Genomic DNA, 18620 nt, shown 5'->3' with positions numbered 1-18620 from the left:
GATGATGGAAAGGAGAGCAGGCTGGGGGGGAGGGAAGTTGGAAGCACCCAGTTTTGAAAGGAACGGGATCAGAGTAGAGAATAGAACAAGTGGGAGGTGGGATAGGAGGGAGGGAAATATAGTCAGTCTTTTACAATATATCTACTATGTTATTGTTTTGCATTAGCCACACATGTACAACCTATACTGAACTGCTTATCTTCCCAGTATGGGTGGGTGACAAGGGAGGAAGGGAATGAATCTGGAATTCAAAGTTTTAAAATCAAATATTTAAATATATATACTATTATTAATACTATTTTACCTGTAATTGGGAAATATGATATACAAGCACTGGGGCATAGAGATCCACCATGCCCTACTGGAAAAGTCAAAAGGAGTATGGGAGAAAATATGGGAGAGAGCAGATTGGAGGAAAGGATATCCTGTGGGACTGCTATTTTGGGGCAGTGGGTAGGGGGAAAACAGGGAGAAAATTTGTAAATCAAAATCTGGGGGAAATGAATGATGTAAATCAGAAAAAAAAAATAAAATAGATTAAGCTAAAAAAAAGGAAGGAAGGAAGGAAGGGAAAGAAATGAAGGAATGAAAGAAGGAAGTAATGAAGAAAGGAAGGAAGGAAGGAAGGAAGGAAGGAAGGAAGGAAGGAAGGAAGGAAGGAAGGAAGGAAGGAAGGAAGGAAGGAAGGAAGGAAGGAAGGAAAAGAAAGAAAAAGAGAAAATAAAGGGGGGAAACTATGCTTCAGTTCACACTCAGAGTTCATCAGGTCTCTCTCTGGAGGTGGATAGCATTTTTCATCATGAATCCTTTGGAATTGTCTTGGATCATTCTATTGATCAGAGTAGCTAAATCTTTCGCAGTCGATCATTGTTACAATATTACTGCTGTTGTCTACAATATTCCCTTCATTCTGTTTACTTCACTTTCCATTAGTTCATGCAGATCTTCCCAGATTTTTCTGAAACACCTGCTCATCATTTCTTATAGCATAACAGTTTTCCATCACAGTCATACACCACAATTTGTTTAGCCATTCTCCAATTGATGAGCATCCCCTCAATTTCCATTTTTTTGCTACCATAAAAAGAGTTGCTATAAATATTTTTGTATATATAGGTTGTTTTCTCTTTTCTTTGATCTCTTTGGGATACAAACCTAATGATAGTATTGGTGGGTCAAAAGGCATGTATAGTTTTATAGCCCTTTGGGCATAGTTTCAAATTGTTCTCTAAAATGATTGGACTACTAATTTTCCACATCTCCTCTAGCATTTTTCTTTTTTTCCTTTCATGTCATGATGGTCAATCTAATAGGTGTGAGATAGTACCTCAGAGCAGTTTTAATTTGCATTTCTCTAAATATTAATGATTTAGAGAATTTTTATGTGGCTACTGATAGTTTTGATTTCATATTCTGAAAACTGCCTGTTCACATCCTTTGATGATTTCTCAATTGGGGAGTAGCTCTTATTTTTATAAATTTGGCTCACTTCCTTATAAATTTGAGAAGTGAGACCAGCCCTGGTTTTTTCCATGGTGATAAAAATATCAGTGGACTGTATCACAAACTTAGTTCCAGCATCTTCCTATTTAATGTTGATGGCATCACATTCCTCTAGAAGATAGTAATAGTTTTTCTATTGATCACCAGCTTTCCATTCTCAGCCTTGATAGTGCCATTGAACTTTCCATGGACAGAATCACATTGGAACATATAAACCATTTACCTGAGGTGAATGAAGGGGTCACTGATGACTACAATGTCCACTCTGCATGAGGTGAATGCAACCCTGATCACCAGGAACCCACTACTGTCAAATGTATTGACTTTGACTTTCACCATATTGTCCCAGTAATACAACTGTAGTGGCAGATCTTGGCACTGAGCTTGAGAGCAGAGTTGAGAACTTATGTATTCTTTAAGTGAGGTCCAAGAACAAATCTTGCCAGGGTAGGAGAGGCCCATTAACTGGTTGGCCACAGGATGATGAATGTTTTGGTCATAATCATACTCAGAGAGTATCTATTAAGTTAATGAAGCAGTATGGCACAGAAGATGGAGTGATGGACTTGGAGTGAGGAAAAGCTGTGTTCAGATCTCACCTCTGACACTCATCATACAACAATCATGAACAAGTGTCAATCTCACTGAGCCTTAGTTTCCTCATCTGTAAAATACAAATAATACCCATAGTAACCACCTCACAGTGTTGTCATGAGATTCAAAAGAAATGAATGAGATTCATTCATTTAATAATTAATTAATTCAGAGTTGTTGAGAGGTTCAAATGAGATAATGTATATAAAACACTTGGAAAACTATGTAACGCTATGTAAATGTTAGACATTATTATATTCTTGCTGTTATCAGTGAAGGGAGTGTCCACGTTGGCAATATCAAATTCTTGAAGTAAAGAAGGAAGTGAGTCTATGATTAGAATTACCTTCCAGGACATACCAAATGCATCAGAACTGTTGCTAACTTAATGATAACGCTTCTGTTAAATATTAGCCTTTAAATAGAGCTGGCTCTGTTTAAATAATTGCACAAAGGAATGAAAATTCCAAATTAATTAGTAGCAATATTTGTAGTGTTTTCTGGCATAAAGAAAGCTTAGATCAGATTCTAAGCTCTACATAGAACCTTTGACATAAATCTGACTTTTAACGCTGAATTCCTATTTATATCACAGACCCCCTAATGAACAATTCTTTGAATTGAATATTTGAATTTGAAATTTCCCTCTCAGCTCTCTCAGTGATGAGTTTCTGTAGTGAATCTGCTGAGCTATAGTTTCAATTTGAAGGGTAAAAATTCCAAGTCAAACTGTTTTTAGGTCTTATGTTAACATTATCATCTAATTGCTTTTCAAGTGTATTTCCAAGGGAATTCTCTTTCAAGAATGTATTCTTCTTGGGTATATATAGTGCTTCACATTGTATACAGAAAGAAAAATTCTAGATTAAGAGCTGGAAGATACGTGTTTAAACCCCAGTTCTGTCACTTACTAGTTGTATAACCTTGGTCAAGTCACACAACCTAACCAAGCCTCAGTTTCCTCATCTATGAAATGAGGGACTTAAATCAGGCTCTCTTACAAGGACTTTTGAGACTAAGGACCCTTTATCCATAAGTCTGTATATACAGACTGTGAGTAAAAGTAGGTGACTATTTAGACAAATAAAGTCTGTTACTATGGATTAATAAAGTTCATACTAATAAAAAAGAAAGTTTATTGCGTTTTGAAGATATTTTATTCCTATTGGATTGAATTTATTTTACTATAACTTAATGAATTACTTTAATTTTTTTTTTGCTTTTTTTTTGGAGGGGGGAAGGTAGGGCAATTGGAGTTAAGTGACTTGACAAGGTCACATGGATAGTTATGTGTTAAGTGTCTGAGGTCAGATTTGAACTCAGGTCCTCCTGACTCCAGGGCAGGTACTCTATTCATACTTTAATTATTTTGAGCTCAATTACTACCTCCTTCAAAAAACCTTTCCTGAATCTCCCAATATTTCCTTTCCCCCATCATTATGTATTTATTTTGTTTATATTCTATATTTAGCTAAGAATATAGTATATTCCCCATAGTAGAATGTTGACTTTTTGAGGGCAGAGACAGGTTTGTATCTTGCTTTTTGTATCCCCAGCACACAGCACAGTCCCTGGCACATAGGAGACACATAATAAGTGATGACTGGCTGTAAATCATTGTACAAAAAAGCACATCAATAACATCAGATATGAGACCATAGAATGCATCATCCCTTAGTCCACTAGCCAAGGTTCATGGTTTCCTAGAATGTAGAAGGGATATTAGAACTTGACTCCCAGCCAATTAAACTTTTCTGATGGATGAATTTCTAGTGAATTTCAGTTTGCAAGCTCAGTCCCTCTCTAGGACAACTATCCCAAATCCCACTCAAGCTGATGAGTCACTTTTCCAGAAATTATTACAAGGGAAGGCTAGGTGGCACAGTGAATAGAGCACTGGCCCTGGAGTCAGGAGGACCCGAGTTCAAATATGACCTCAGACACTTAACATGAAACTAGCCATGTGACCTTGGGCAAATCACTTAACCCCAATTGCCCTGAATTCCTCCCTCCAAAAAGAAAAAAAAAACAAATGGAAATTGCTACAAGCCTTAGGGGTACTCCTGCAAGGTGGGAGGAATGTCTTTTCATGCTCATGAAGCACTCTGCTTCCCACCATAACCATCAGTTGGTATCACTTAGTTATCCATCTTTAATTTACTTTTAGAAAGGGGTATTTATTAAGGTGGTAAAGTATAAGAAATTCTATAATAATAATAACAAATACACAACATTTATATTGCACTTTAAGGTTTACAAAGTGTTTTACAACTATTATTTCATTTTATCCTCACAACAACCCTGGTTGGTAGATGCTATTAATATCCCATTTTACAGACAAAGAAACTGAGACAGATGGCAATTAAGTGACTTGCCCAGGGTAATACAGAGTCTGAGTCTGAAAAGACTATGGGTTCAAAGAAAAATGGGCTAAAGCTTAGAGAGCATGTGTGGAAAAGGGATAACTTAAATATGCAGAGAGTGCTTGTTCCCCTTAAAGATGATATAGCTTTCTGCTGATTTCTTGGTAGAGCTTTAAATTGTATCCAGTCTGTCCTTGGTTCTCACTTGATCCGGGGACACTAGTAGGATAGCAGTAGCAAGATGGGAAAGTCCTCTGGACCCCCAAAGTTCATGAGATCATTTGCCTTCCCTCTTTTATTTTTCCAAGAGAAGCCAGGGGAGAGTGGGAAGGGATGAAGGGAATAAGCATTTATGTAACACTTACTATGTGCCAGACATTGTGCTAAGTGCTTCAAAAATGTGATCTTATTTGATCTTCACAACAGCACTACAAGCTTATTATTCCAGTTTACAATTGAAGAAACTGAGGCAACCAGAGGTAAAGTAACTTATCCAGGGTCATAACGTTAATAAATGTCCTCAAGTCAAGTGTGGGGTAGAGGGTGTATACAGAGTGAAGAAATGGAGATTGAATCCTTGGGCTCTGTTCTTCTCCCAGTGGAATGCAAACAATAAAAGAGCTCAAGTTTTATCTGGGAATGCAACAGATACATATATAAGCAGGGGTGTGTTGGCAGATTTTTAACAATTAGCTTGGGGTGGGGGAGAGGAGAATTGAACAAAAGACATACTTTGAAACTTAATTCTCATTGTTAACATTTTCTCCATCACTTTCCTAAATCTAAGCAATCAACCAAACAATAAATCAGTGTTTGTGGATTTCCAAGTCAAGAATGTTCACACTGAAAATTTAACAATTCTCAAGTGTCCAACCTGCATCTAGCAAGCCCTTGGAATAAATATATACAGAAAAAGTGCAAAGTAGTTAAGGAAGGAATATGCTTGCATTTGAGAGGATCAGAAAAGGCTTCATGTAGAAGGTGGTTTCATGTCATAAAGGAAAGAAAGGGATTCCATGAGACAGAAGGAGGAGGCACATTCTGAGTATAGGAGACACCCAGTACAAAGGGACAGAGATGGGGGATGGAACACTGTGTGAGGAACAGAGAGAAGACCAATTCAGCTGGTAAAAAGAGAGCAGGAAGGGAAATAAGGTAAAATGAGACTTGAAGGATAAGTTGGAGGACAGTTTTTAAAGGGCTTTAAAAGTAGGGGAGCCAGGAGGACCTGAGTTCAAATTTGGCCTCAGACGCTTAACACAAAAACTAGCCATGTGACCTTGGGCCAACTTAACCCCACTTAACCCCAACTGCTCTACCTTCCTCCCTCCAAAAAGTAAAAAAAAAAAAAAAACGGCTTTGAAAGTTTTTATTTGCATCTAGAGGCAATAGGGAGCCATGGAGGTTAATTAATAATGGAGTGGCATGGTCAGATCTATACTTAAGAAAAATCACTTTGTTAGCTGGCTAAAGGATAGATTGGGGTAGTACATACTTGAAGCAGGATAACCAATTAGGTGGCTTTTGCAATAGTGTGGGGAGAACTGTTAAGGGTCTAAATTAAGGTGGTGACTGTGAATAGAAAGAGGGGCTGAATACAAGAGATTTCATGGTGGTAGAAATGGCAAGATTTGGCAACAGATGGGATATATGAGGTGAGAGTGAGAAATCAAGGCTGTGAAGCTCAATATGTCCAGAGCTGAAATGAAAAAGCAGCCTGGAAGCTGAAAAAAAAAAGCATTTCCATTCATTATAGTATATTTCTTTCTTAAATGGCTTACTTCCTTGTACTTAGAGATATAAAAAGACATGTATGTAGCAGTGAAAAATAATTCAGACACTGAATTTCAGCTTGATAGCAATTATTTTAATGAACACAAGGTTCTACAACACTTCAAGGAGGTAAGTGACTGATATACGGTATGATCAAAACAGTTAAGTATGTGCACTGAAGATATTAAAAAGGAATAGCGTGATTTTGCAACTTGAAATTGACCAGAATATTCTCTGATAAGAAAATTGTTGTGATTTCATGTCATCTTAGCTTAATGATGTAGCTGTCCAAAGAAAGTCTTTTGAACTTTTGGGGGGGAATTGAGGGTGGGATGGGGTACAAGAAACAGAAAATAAGAATGCCTTATTTTTAGTGGACTTGCAAGGGAGATGCAAGTTGATACCTTGTTCTCGAACTTAATAAAATGGAAATATACCAAAAAGGCACATAGTGTTCTTTTTTAAAAACTTTTTACAGAAAGAAACACTCAATGTGTGCTATATTTGAAAACACTAACAGCTGGAATTAATTAATACTGTGCTAGTTTCTTTTTGCTGTTTTTAAAAAAATATTATTTTCAATTAATAAACATTTATTTTTTTCTCTCACCCCCTCCCCCCAAGTGAGAGGAGAAAATAAAAACAAAAGTCTTTTAACAAATATGCATAATCAGACAAAACAAATTCCCAAAATGCCCATGTCCAAAAATGTATGTTTCATTCTATGTCTTGAGTCTATCACTTCTCCATTAGGAAGAGAGTAGCATTCATCCCCAGAAGAGTAAGCTAAGCATGATATTGATCACAGTTGCCTTCCAAATTTTCTCCTTTTTACAGTATTGTTACTGTATATACTGTACTCCTCATTCTATTTACTCTTCAATAGTTTACATAAATCTCAAGGTTTCTCTAAAGCTGTCAGATGGTACAGTAGCACCTCAGAGAGAAATAAAAATTGCTTTTTAATTTTAACCGATATAATAGAACTGCAAGTCCAAGTTTATACAGATTGAGTTTAAACTTGAGAGCTTCTTTCTAAAATCTCTCATTGGTAAGGTCTTCACTCAGTACTCCCATGAGAACATCAAAACTTAAGCCACTACTGTGAGGTACCACATCACACCTATCAGACTGGCTACCATGACAAAACAAGAAAATGATAAATGTTGGAGAAGATGTGGGAAAATTGGAACACTAATGCACTGTTGGTAGAGTTGTGAACCAATCCAACCATCATGGAGAGCAGTTTGGAACTGTGACCAAAGGGCTATAAAACTGTGACCCAGCAATATCACTTCTAGCTCAGTATCCCAAAGAGATCATCAAAATGAGAAAATGACCCATATGTGTAAAAATATTTATAGCAATTCTTTTTGTGGTGGCAAAGAATTGGAAATTGAGGGGACGGCCATCAATTGGGGAATGGACTGAACAAGTTGTGGTGTATGAATGTAATGGAATACTATTATTCCCTAAGAAATGATGAGCAGGTGAACTTCAGAAAAACCTGGCAAGACTTGTATGAACTGATGCTGAGTGAAATGAGCAGAACTAGGAGAACATTGTACACAGTAACAGCCACATTGTGTGATGACTAACCTTGATAGACTTAGCTCTTCTTAGCAATACAACGATCTATGACAACTCCAAAAGACTCATGATGGAAAATGCTATCCATATCCAGAGAAAGAACCATGCAGTCTGAATGCAAATCAAAGCATACTATTTGCTCTCTCTTTATTTTTTTTTTGTTTTTTCTTTCTCATAGCTCCTCCCATTGGTTCTAATTCTTCTTTACAGCATGAGTAATGTGGGGGGAAAAAATTAACCCAAGGTTTCCCCAGGGCACAGAAATATCTTGTTTCTAGATCACACCATAAAAGGTAGAGGGCTATCAGCCACTGTGGACCCTTGTGCTTATTCAGCAGTTTTCTGTCTTCATGACCCCATTTGGGGTTTTCTTGGCAAAAGATACTGGAATGGCTTGCCATTTCCTTCTCCAGTTCATTTTATGAGGAAAATTGAGGCAAATTGAGTTAAATGACTTGCTAGGGTCATGCAGCTAATAAGTGTCTGAGACTGCATTTGAACTCAAGAAGATGTCTTTCTAACTCCCACACCAGCATTTTATTCACGATGTCCTTTAGCTGGCCCCACTATAAAAGGACTTAGGCTAATACCTCTTCTATATCTTTTCCCTCTCTCTCCTCCTACATATAAACACAAAGTTTTCCTTTCCTTTTGTTTATGTCTAGATCTCCATAACAAAAGGAAAAGGGCCCTCTACTTCCTTGCAAGCACTCAGGCTAACAAAACATCAGATATAAGACAAGCTTTATTTAACCTTTCAGTATTCTAGGTAGTGGTTCTCAAAGTGTTTTGTTTCAAATTTGTTATATAATTACAATGATGAAATAGCATGTTATTCTACCTATAAACCTAATTATGAGCAATTATGTATATTTTATGGGACACATTCTATGGGAATTAAAAGAAGTAATCCAGAAAGACTTCACATTAAATTTCATGTTGGCTATTTTCTGCAAGACTTCATATTTTATAATTTTACAAATTATTGTTGAATATAATATTTTACAAATTTTGTTGAATGCAATATAAATAACATTTTTATTGAAATAAATTACAATTTGGAAGGTATTTAACTTAACATAATAATCAAGAAACTTAATTTTGATGTTGGATTTTTTTATTTTAATAAATATTTACAATTTTAGTTCAACATCAGATAAACACAGTCAACTCTGGCTGTGCATCAAGTTTACTTCTGCATTTTGATTTAAAACATAATTAAAGTAAAAATGCTTACTCAGGTAGAAAATGGGAGGAAAAATCTACAAACTCTCTTGCTGAGAGATGGAAATTCATTTTTTTCTTTTTAGCCACCAAACCAATTGATGAAAAATGAATGGCTGCTATGATAGAAAATATTTATTTTTCTACTGGTTAATGACAAAAGCTGCATTAAATGACAAATGTGCTTAAAGTTCAAGGTCATACACACAGCTTTGTTTTTAACAATATTCATATTTAGATGGGCTTTTGTAAGAATCTTTTTGTACATGACTCTCTTCTTTTCTACTACTGGTTCAATAGTTACATCCTCACAGAAATTCTGCTGAATAACTGCTCTATGCTGGCAACCAATTCATTTGAAAATCCACCAAACAGAAGTATAGTAACATAAGTGGGGGAAATGTTGTAGAATAGCTTTAATACTGCAATGAGAGGCAATATGAGGTTTGTTTCTGCAGAATGTTTGTGATGGTCCATGATGGTTTCAAAATGTCTTGTAATGACATGCCATCGTAATTTTTAACTGAAATCCTTTGGACTATCATTGCTAACCCCTAAGACATTCATGAACCTCTGAACAGAAATCACTATTCTGAGGTAATAAATTACAGAGAAATCCCTGATCTTCATTGGTAGGGGAAGTTTCCTTATCCAGATGTTCCCTCTACCAATGAAATGACAGATTTATTCTCTATCCCTATCTCCATAATAAATTTCTATGGATTAAGCAACCTGTATGCTTTCCTTATTGCTGTTTAAAGTGACAATAGGTCCTCACAGTAACAGAAAGTATAATCCTATTACATTTGCATGCTTCTTAGTGCTCTATTAGGTTGTGATTAGTTAGCCCTGATGACCACAGAATCTCAGAATAGGAAGGGACCTCAGAGGTCATCTAGTTAAACCCATAGCTGAACAAGTCTGCCTTCTACATCATAACCCATAAGTCTTTGTTTGAAGGGTACCAGTGAGGAGGAAACCATTACCTACTAAGGCAGCCCATTCCACCTTTAGATAGCACTAATTGTTTCCCTTTCATGAAGCCTAAATGTACCTCTTTTCAAGTTTCACTTTCTTCTAGTTTTGCCCTTTGGGGCCAAGAAAAACAAGTCTATAAATAACTCAGAAAAAAGTGTTCTGAAGGCAGATTTTAAGTAAACACCTTGGACCCATTTAGTTCTTAATTTGTAAATAGCTGTCTAACATTTCCAAATGCCCAATGCCAAGTAAACTTAATTTATTCGAATATCTTGTGCACTTTTTTCTTTGTGAAATTCACATTTTTAAAGCTTAGTCAAGTACCCAGCAGTAAACCTTGAGGCATAACCTTTGATTATATTTCATTTACTTATTATCAAGCCATCAAATCTCCACAGAGAGGATGATAGAGACATAGGGTCTTAGAGCTGAAAGGAATCTAGTCCAGCTCCCCTATTTCACAGAAAACTAAGGCCCAGAAAAATAAGTGGTAGCCTTCCAGGAGAAAGACTACAATCCCTGTTGCTAGGTTTCACCATGTCAAAGTATTACCATTTCATTATTTGCCCCTACCTTTCATTTGGTAATAAGCCATGTATTATTTTTCTAAAAAGGAAATTACATAGAGAAGTGTCAATGTTTTACATAAAGAAATACCAATATTTTAAGTTTAAAGATAGCCTTCCCTCTTTCCAAATGGGGCAAATTGATGGACTGATTGTAAAAGGAAGAAAATAAATTCAAGTAGCCAAAGAAAAAATGAGCCTCTATTTTACATTTCACCAATTACAAGTAATAAGGAGACATAGGTAAAATATTGGGAACCAATAGTTATGAAAGAGCTCGAGGGTAAGAATGCAGAATTGTTGGGTAAAATGTATAATCAGGTATAATATTTACTGTAAACGAAAAATGTTGAATTTAGAAGGCGTGCCCTTAGGAATCCTATGATGTTCTGACATTTGATGACTGGAATGCCAATAGCTCCCACCAGGTGGCAGTAGTATCTTGGTTATCATAGCATCTATTGGTTAGTCATTAAATATAGGGCATTGCCTTTTATCTCCAAGGTTACCATACAGGAATGTGTTGTGTGTTTTTTTCCTATGAGAGTGCAATTATTTTATTAAAATAACATAAATATTTAGCTAAGCACTAAATGTGAGTGAGACTGAGTGTGTTGTGATAGAGTGGAAAAAGTGTTGTGCTAGAAGCTGAAAATATCACAGATTCTTAGGTTTGGAAGGTTCCTCAGAAGCTATCGAGTTTCATTCTTACCCCTACAATAATCCTCTCTACAACATACCTGCAAATGGTCATTCAGCCTTTACTTGAAAACTGCAGATGAAGGGGAACTCACTACCTCCCAGAGATAGCTCGTTCTACTTTTAAGTAGCTTAATTATTACTGTTTTTCATCATATCAAGCCATTCTGCTCTCTGGGGCCATGCAGAACAATTCTGATCCTTCCTTGTGACAGTTAATTGTCTCCAATAAGGCTTTTTTCCCCTCCAGGTTAAATATTTCTTATTCCTTTCATCAGTTTTCATATGGCATAAGTTAAAGGTGCTTTAACTACTCTGGTGACCTTCCTCTGAATGTTCTCCAGCTAACCCAATGCTTTTCTTAAAATGTGGTAACAAGAGTAGATCCAATACTCCAGTTCATTGCCCACTTCCAGAGCATATAGTACATGAGACTATTACTTCCCTAGCTCTAGATGTTCAGCCTCTCTTACTGAAGCCTAAACTTGTACTAATTTTCTAGTCTTCCGTATCACATTATTGACTCATGTGAAGCTAGAAGTCCATTAAAACTTCCAGACATTTTGCAAATGTGCTGCTATCTAACCATGCCTCCTGCATCTTGTATTGGTTTTTTGCACTCAAGGGTAAGACATTACAATTATTCTCCTCAAATTTCCTTATATCTGTCTGAGTTCAAGTCCTAATTATATCAATTATTATCCATGTGTTCTCAAATTAGTCTGAACCTCTTTAATTCTCTGTTTCTACAGAGTGCAATATGAGCGGCATGGACTGGTTTCCAAATTCAAATAGATACAGGGCCACTGAACCATAGATAAGGGTCTCTATGGGGTGCATATTATCTTGTAAAATCATATATTAACATTATCTGTGTTTTATTGTGTTTTTAAAATTTTGTCAAATATACCCTAAATGCTATATATATTTGAAGGCCATCAGGGCTAAGTGACTTGCCTAGTATAACACAACTAAGCGTCTGAGGCTGGGTTTGAACTCAGGTCCATCTGACTCTAAGGCCTGTGCTCTATCCACTGAGTCACCTAGTTTAGCCCCAATTATATTTTAATCGGGTTCTGCTAGCATGGGAGCTTTGTATCCATGTTTGACCCCTTGTTTCAACTAGATAATCTCTCTCTCAAGAATTTGCTATGATTCTATGATACACAATTCCCTCCATTTACAATTAACATCAAGACAAAATACTAACTTCAACAAAACAAAAGATACATTAATGAGGCAGAAAATAAGTATAATTTCTCACTAACTTTATCTACAGTCTTTTATTGTTATTTGTTTTGATCTAACTCCGTTTTTAACTTTACATTCATCTACAGAGTTCCCAAAGGTAGAAAAACATCTCTGACCTAGCCCAGGCCATGTCCTGTAAGCAACTTCAGCTTAAGTGTGAGAAAATTTTAAATCACCTTCATTACTCTATTTCATCAAAACTAGGCATTAGAAAACACACTCCTCTAATAACAATCTAAGAGAAGATGTTGATGGAACCCTAAAAGTTTTTAAGACATTTCCCTTTTCATCCTTGTGTACCCTTCCATGGAGTCAATAGTGGTGTAAAGGAAAGTGTTTCAAAAGGTTCAAGTGTCAACTCTGCTTCTTGCTTCCTATGTGATTTCATCCTTCTGAGGCTCAATTTCTTCACCTGTAAAATAAGAAACTTATACTAGATAATCTCAAAGATGTTTATATATTCTAAATTACATAATTATATGACTTGTTTTTCCATTTGTTCTTTTCTTGTGGTCAGAACAGGGAGGTCCTACAAAGCACGGGGTGGAAAAAGACATTTCTTTAACCTCCTCTCTCCTAGAACCTTGCCCTTTCAAAATGGACATTGTGATCTGTGTGTCTAAATTACTGGCCCAGTGCCGTTAGTTGTCTCCTAATTTTCCCATGTCTGTATTCATAGTACTCCTTTTCATTCAGTGTAAGATGCTAGAAAACAAGGACTGAAACTGATAATAGCTTTGTATTTCCTAAAATACCTAGTTAGTCATTCCCCCACATTCCTCCCCTTCTCCCCTCCCCCGCCCCTGGCCTGTATTCCATTCAAACTGACCTACACATTGTTCCCTGAATATGGCACTCCATGTCCTTGCCTTTGTGACCTGACGTAGTGGGTCTGCGATTTCTAGAACATACTCCCTCCTCACAAAGGTTTTGTGGAACCTCTCACTTCCTCCAAGGCTCAGCAGATTGCCATCTCCTAAAGGTAGCCTTTTTCTGTTTCCTCCTCCTTATTAATGCTCCTTTGATCCTACTCCCAGTAAAATGTAAGCTCCTTGAGGACAGATTGTTTTTTCCATTTTTCTTTATATCCATTGGGCCTTATTACAGTGTCCATTACAGTGACCTAATAAATGATCGTTGTTTAATATTTATTGAAATAATTCCTAACCGGTTTGTTTTCCACTAAAATCAAACTAAGGCTTTGCTTTCTTTTTGTTTTTCTTTTCTATTAAATAATTCAACAAACATTTTTAAGCACTGTGATAGGTTTGAGGGACATGCAAAGTTTGGATAAGGCATCAAAGATAATAATGATAACAGCTTATGTTTATATCTCACTCTAAATTTTAAAAACCTTAACTCTTCCCTTGTGTAATGCCAAGCAAAGGCAACTTCCCAAGGTTCAAAATACCAGCATAGGTGCTCTCCATTTTATTCAGTGACAAATTAAGAACAGAGAGAATCAACATATGGCATAATTCAAAATATAGTATTTACCAAGTGTGATTCAATTATCTCCAAGTACTACCCCACCCCTGGACATTACATTCATTTAATCAATCACAAAGTCCCTCTTCTAAATACTACTCCACCCCTAGGCTGTACATTCATTTAGTCCATCACAAAGCCCCTCTTCTCAAATGGAGATTAGTTTCCAATCATAAGTAAAGTACATTCATTTATTTAATCACAGAGCACAAAAAAGTCAAAAGTTCCCCACCCTTGGATTACAATTGAATCTACCCCCAGAGTTACAACAAGCTTAAGCACAGCATTTAATACCCAAAGAGATGTCTTTTCTTCATCTAGACCGGAGGCAAGGTTTCAGCAATCTTTGTTCCTGGGGAGACAAAGCTTAGCAAGGCCACAAGATACATTGCTAGTGTCTTCATTAATTCATTCTCTGTCTCCAGAATAGTCCTAGGACCCCTCAAAACATTAGCAAAACCCTCTTCCAGGATTTCTGGAAACAACAAGAAAATCCTTCTTCAGGGCTTTTGAACCAACAGCCAGGTTCCAGAACCTCTGCAACAACAGCACTGTCCTTCACCAGTGGACAGAATTCACTCTCTGTCTGCAGAACAGTCTCAGTAGCTCTGAACCAACAGCAAGGTTCCAAGACTTCTGCAACAACAGGACTGTCTTTCACCAGTGGACAAATCTGGCAAAACAACATCAAAACAGACAAAGTACCAGCATAACAGCCATGTCTCCTCAGTCCTTGGCAGCTCTGGGTGGCAGCTCTCAAAAGTCCTGGGCAATTCAAACTGGCCATCAGCAATCCTCTCCATCTCTCTCTGCCTCCAAGACTCTGCTTCCAAAAAGTTCTTCTGCCTCTCTCTTTTCTTGTGTCTCTCTAAATTTATGTCACCAGCTCCTCCCAGTTCAGCCCTCTCTTTTCACGTCAACAATTCCATCCCACAAGTGGGATTCACAAGCTCTGGGTTTTAACACAATCAATTTGAAAACCAAGCCAATACAGGGGGATCTTTGTATTCCATTACTATTACACCTTGCACCCCCCCCCCAAAAAAAAAGTAACTGACAAGCAACTGGACCATATATCTAAAACATCTCACACTCATACTCAACTACCTCTCCATCAACCAACCAACAATCATTTATTAAGCACCTATTACGTGCCAGGACCTGTACAAGGTGTTGGAGATACAATGACCAAAAAGAAATAGACCCTATTCTCAAAAAGCTCACATTCTTTTTTTTTTTTGCCTTTTTTTGGGAGGGCAGTTGGGGTTAAGTGACTTAAGGTCACACAACTAGTAAATGTTAAGTGTTTGAGGCTGGATTTGAACTCAGGTCCTCCTGACTTCAGGGCCAGTGCTCTATTCACTGCACCATCCAGCAGCTCCAGAAGCTTATGTTCTATAAAAGGAGACAACATATGGAAGGCACATCTCTGGGGCTTATTGGCCATTCTAATTATATAGTACTGAGTTTCATTTTATTGTTCTTTTTGTTTATATTATTATTTATGTACATTATCTCTCTCCATACATATGCATATACACATACATATAAAGGTTTCTTAATTTTTCTTAAATCACTTGACATCATTCCATACAAGTCTTCCCATGTTTTTCTAAATTCCCTATAATCGTTATTTCTTATGACACTATAATATTCCATTACCTTCACATACGACAGTTTGTTTAGCTATTCCACAGTTTACAAAAACAAGGTCTTCTGACTTTAATTCCAATGCTTTCCCCACACCTATTATGAAAATTTGAACATGTACACGGTCATAGTGATTTCCTCCCATTCTCTGCCTTTCCCTAGCTCTTCTCTTTATGGCAATTTCAAAGCACAGATTACACTTAGTTAAGAAAAATGCTCAAAGATTCTATTTTCTCCTTTAGAAAGTGTTACTCTAGGAGAACCTCTCATTCAAGATCAAATTGAACTTTTCATTTGAAAATTTTGAAGCTTCCAGAAGCATGTCTACAACTTGCTGTTGGTGATTTGAACAATCTTTATCCAAGTTGGGACTTAATCAGTCCATAAGATAAGCTCCTGGCCACCCTGATCTTATCCAAACCCAGAACAATTGCCAGACAATTCTTCGGGACAGAAGACACATTTCTTTTCCTTGACAATAATTCTATACTGAAGTATTTACAGGATGTTTTATATTCTCACAATCTTGTAACAAAATTTCCCTCAGTGCCATATCAGGCATATCCATTGCTTTTCTGAAGGGTCTGAAAAGTCAGGGGCTTTCAAAACTGGTAGAAACAAAAGGCAAAGGTTATTTTAAAAGCATGTTGACTCCAGAGTTCAGATAACTTTATTGGTTTTTGCTTTCTGTGATGAGACAGACAATAGACCAGCTATGGTCCCCAAATGAGGAACAAGAGAACATTAAATTCCCCCAATGGCCACCTTGTTTCGTGGCTACAGTCAGCTTCCAAAAAAGGTAAATACTTTAAGCAAAGTAAAAAATCTTAAATAAACTTACATACTATCCCAAATAAAATAAAGTCTATTTTATCATCCTTACAAGGATATCATGTGCCCATTTCCTATTTCTTGTCCTAAACACTTAGCCTCTAGAAGTCCAAATTAACATTTGCTAAGTTTTACTGCAAGTCATGTTTTATGAATTACATTTAGCACGAATGTGAGCTGTTTCATATGTTCAGGTATACTCTGGCTAAATATAGTGATGTAATTTTTGTAGGCTATAGCAAACACTGTTAGCCTGCTTAATAACTTATTAACCAACCTTTGGAAAAAGCCCTCCACCATCTGGTTCCAACCTACTTTTACAGGTTTATTGCACATTACTCCCATTTACATATTCTACATTCCAGTCAAAATGGATGACTTGGGTTCCTATAGAGGACAATGTCTCTAATTGTCCGTTCCTTTGCACAGTCTATCACCTATGTTTGGAACACTTTCCATCTTTACCTCCGTCTATTAAAATCCCTCACTTCTTTCAAGGTTCAGCTCAAGCACTACCATCCATAGGAAACCCTTCTTGCTCTCCTCAGTTGTTAAGGTCCTTTACCACCACCACCAAGTTGTATATATTTTATATTTACTTACTTATGTATATGTAGTTTTCCCCAACATCACACCCCTACCAGGATGGAATGAAAAGTTCTTGAGGGCAGGGACTGTTTTTGTTATTTTGTTCACTGAACAACACAGAGAGTCTGGCACATTGTGCAGTAGGCACTTAATAAATACTTCTGGAATGAATGAACCAAAGGGTGACTTTGCAGTCTAATAGTAATAGAGATTGTTTTTTTCTTGGTATTTATATCACCAGTGCCTAGCAGTATCTGGCACATAGCAGGAGCTTAATAAAAAATAGGAATACTTGGGATGGCTAGGTGGTGCAGTGAATAGAGCACTGGTCCTGGAGTCAGGAGGACCTGAATTCAAATTTGACCTTGGACACTTAACACTTACTAGCTGTGTGATCTTGGGCAAGTCACTTAATCTGAAAAATCGCCTTTCCCCCTCCAAAAAAAAATAGGAATACAAACTGGAACATGATTTCATTGACACTGTAAACTCTCTTCATGAAAGTTAGCATGTTTCTGTAACTTATAGTCCTAGTGAGATGCCTAAAGTACTGAAGGGTTAAATGACTTGCCTAGGGTAACACAGACAGAATGAGTCAGAGGCAGGATCCTAATCCAGGTCTTGCTGGCTTTGAAGCTGTCTACTCACTAAAATATGCTGCCTCTCAGCATAAACTTAATAAATGCTTATTAATTGATTGATTGATACTACTCTATTGGTTCGAATATTCTGGCTCTAAGAACCTGGAAGAGCTATTGAGGGTCATTAATATTTAAAATTTTTTTTTTTTTTTTGCTTTTTGGAGGGGGAGGCCAGGGCAATTGGGGTTAAGTTACTTTCCCAAGGTCACACAGCTAGTAACTGTTGAGTGTCTGAGGCCAGATTTGAACTCGGGTGCTCCTGACTCCAGGGACAATGCTCTATTCACTGCGCCACCTAGCTGCCCCGAGGGTCATTAATTTTTAAAAATCTTTCCTGGGATCAGTCCAACACACTCAACACTTGCTCTTTCCTTAGATCTGGGATTTGTTCCCTAGTGTTTGTTTTATTTTTATTTATCCTTCAAATGATATTCTTTTAAAAGAAAATATGTATATACAGGTAAACACTGAAAATTTTCTCCAGTGACAGGCTCCTCTCAGGTTTATATAAGTCAAATTTAAGGAAGAAAAGTACAGCCTAGATTTGGACTAATACAATATATTAAATTCATATTTTCCATCTGGTGTTCCAAATGTTTTTTTGGAGTGGATTCTTCATTCAAGGCTATTTGCCAAAAGCCTTTACATAAATCAGTAGTCGATATGATCATAGTAATTCCCACCTGATCTCACAATGAATCAATTCTTGGCATAAAATATGTATCAGCTTTAGTTCTAGAACACAGTCTCCCTAGTATCTAATTATACCATCCAGTTTGAGAAGCAGGTTGATCCTACAGCTTCACCAAAGGTCTGATGACTCTTAATTTTAATGACTCATCTCTTTCCTGACACTTGACACTTTTTTCATAGACTCTGTA

The 18620-nt window shown here is 36.9% G+C and overlaps 1 pseudogene; it reads right to left on the bottom strand.

The window, feature by feature from the left end:
* LOC138169646 (glyceraldehyde-3-phosphate dehydrogenase-like) overlaps positions 1-1842 on the bottom strand; it is a 5484-nt pseudogene extending 3642 nt beyond the window's left edge.
* Positions 1843-18620: the final 16778 nt, after the last annotated feature.

The sequence above is a fragment of the Petaurus breviceps genome, unplaced genomic scaffold, assembly GCF_028583685.1.
Source record: "Petaurus breviceps papuanus isolate PSGF00001 unplaced genomic scaffold, PetGlider_PUasm1.0 37, whole genome shotgun sequence".
NCBI classification, from domain to species: Eukaryota; Metazoa; Chordata; class Mammalia; order Diprotodontia; family Petauridae; genus Petaurus; species Petaurus breviceps.
Note: the sequence above shows the minus strand (reverse complement) of the source record. Positions and strands in the feature narration are given on the sequence as shown.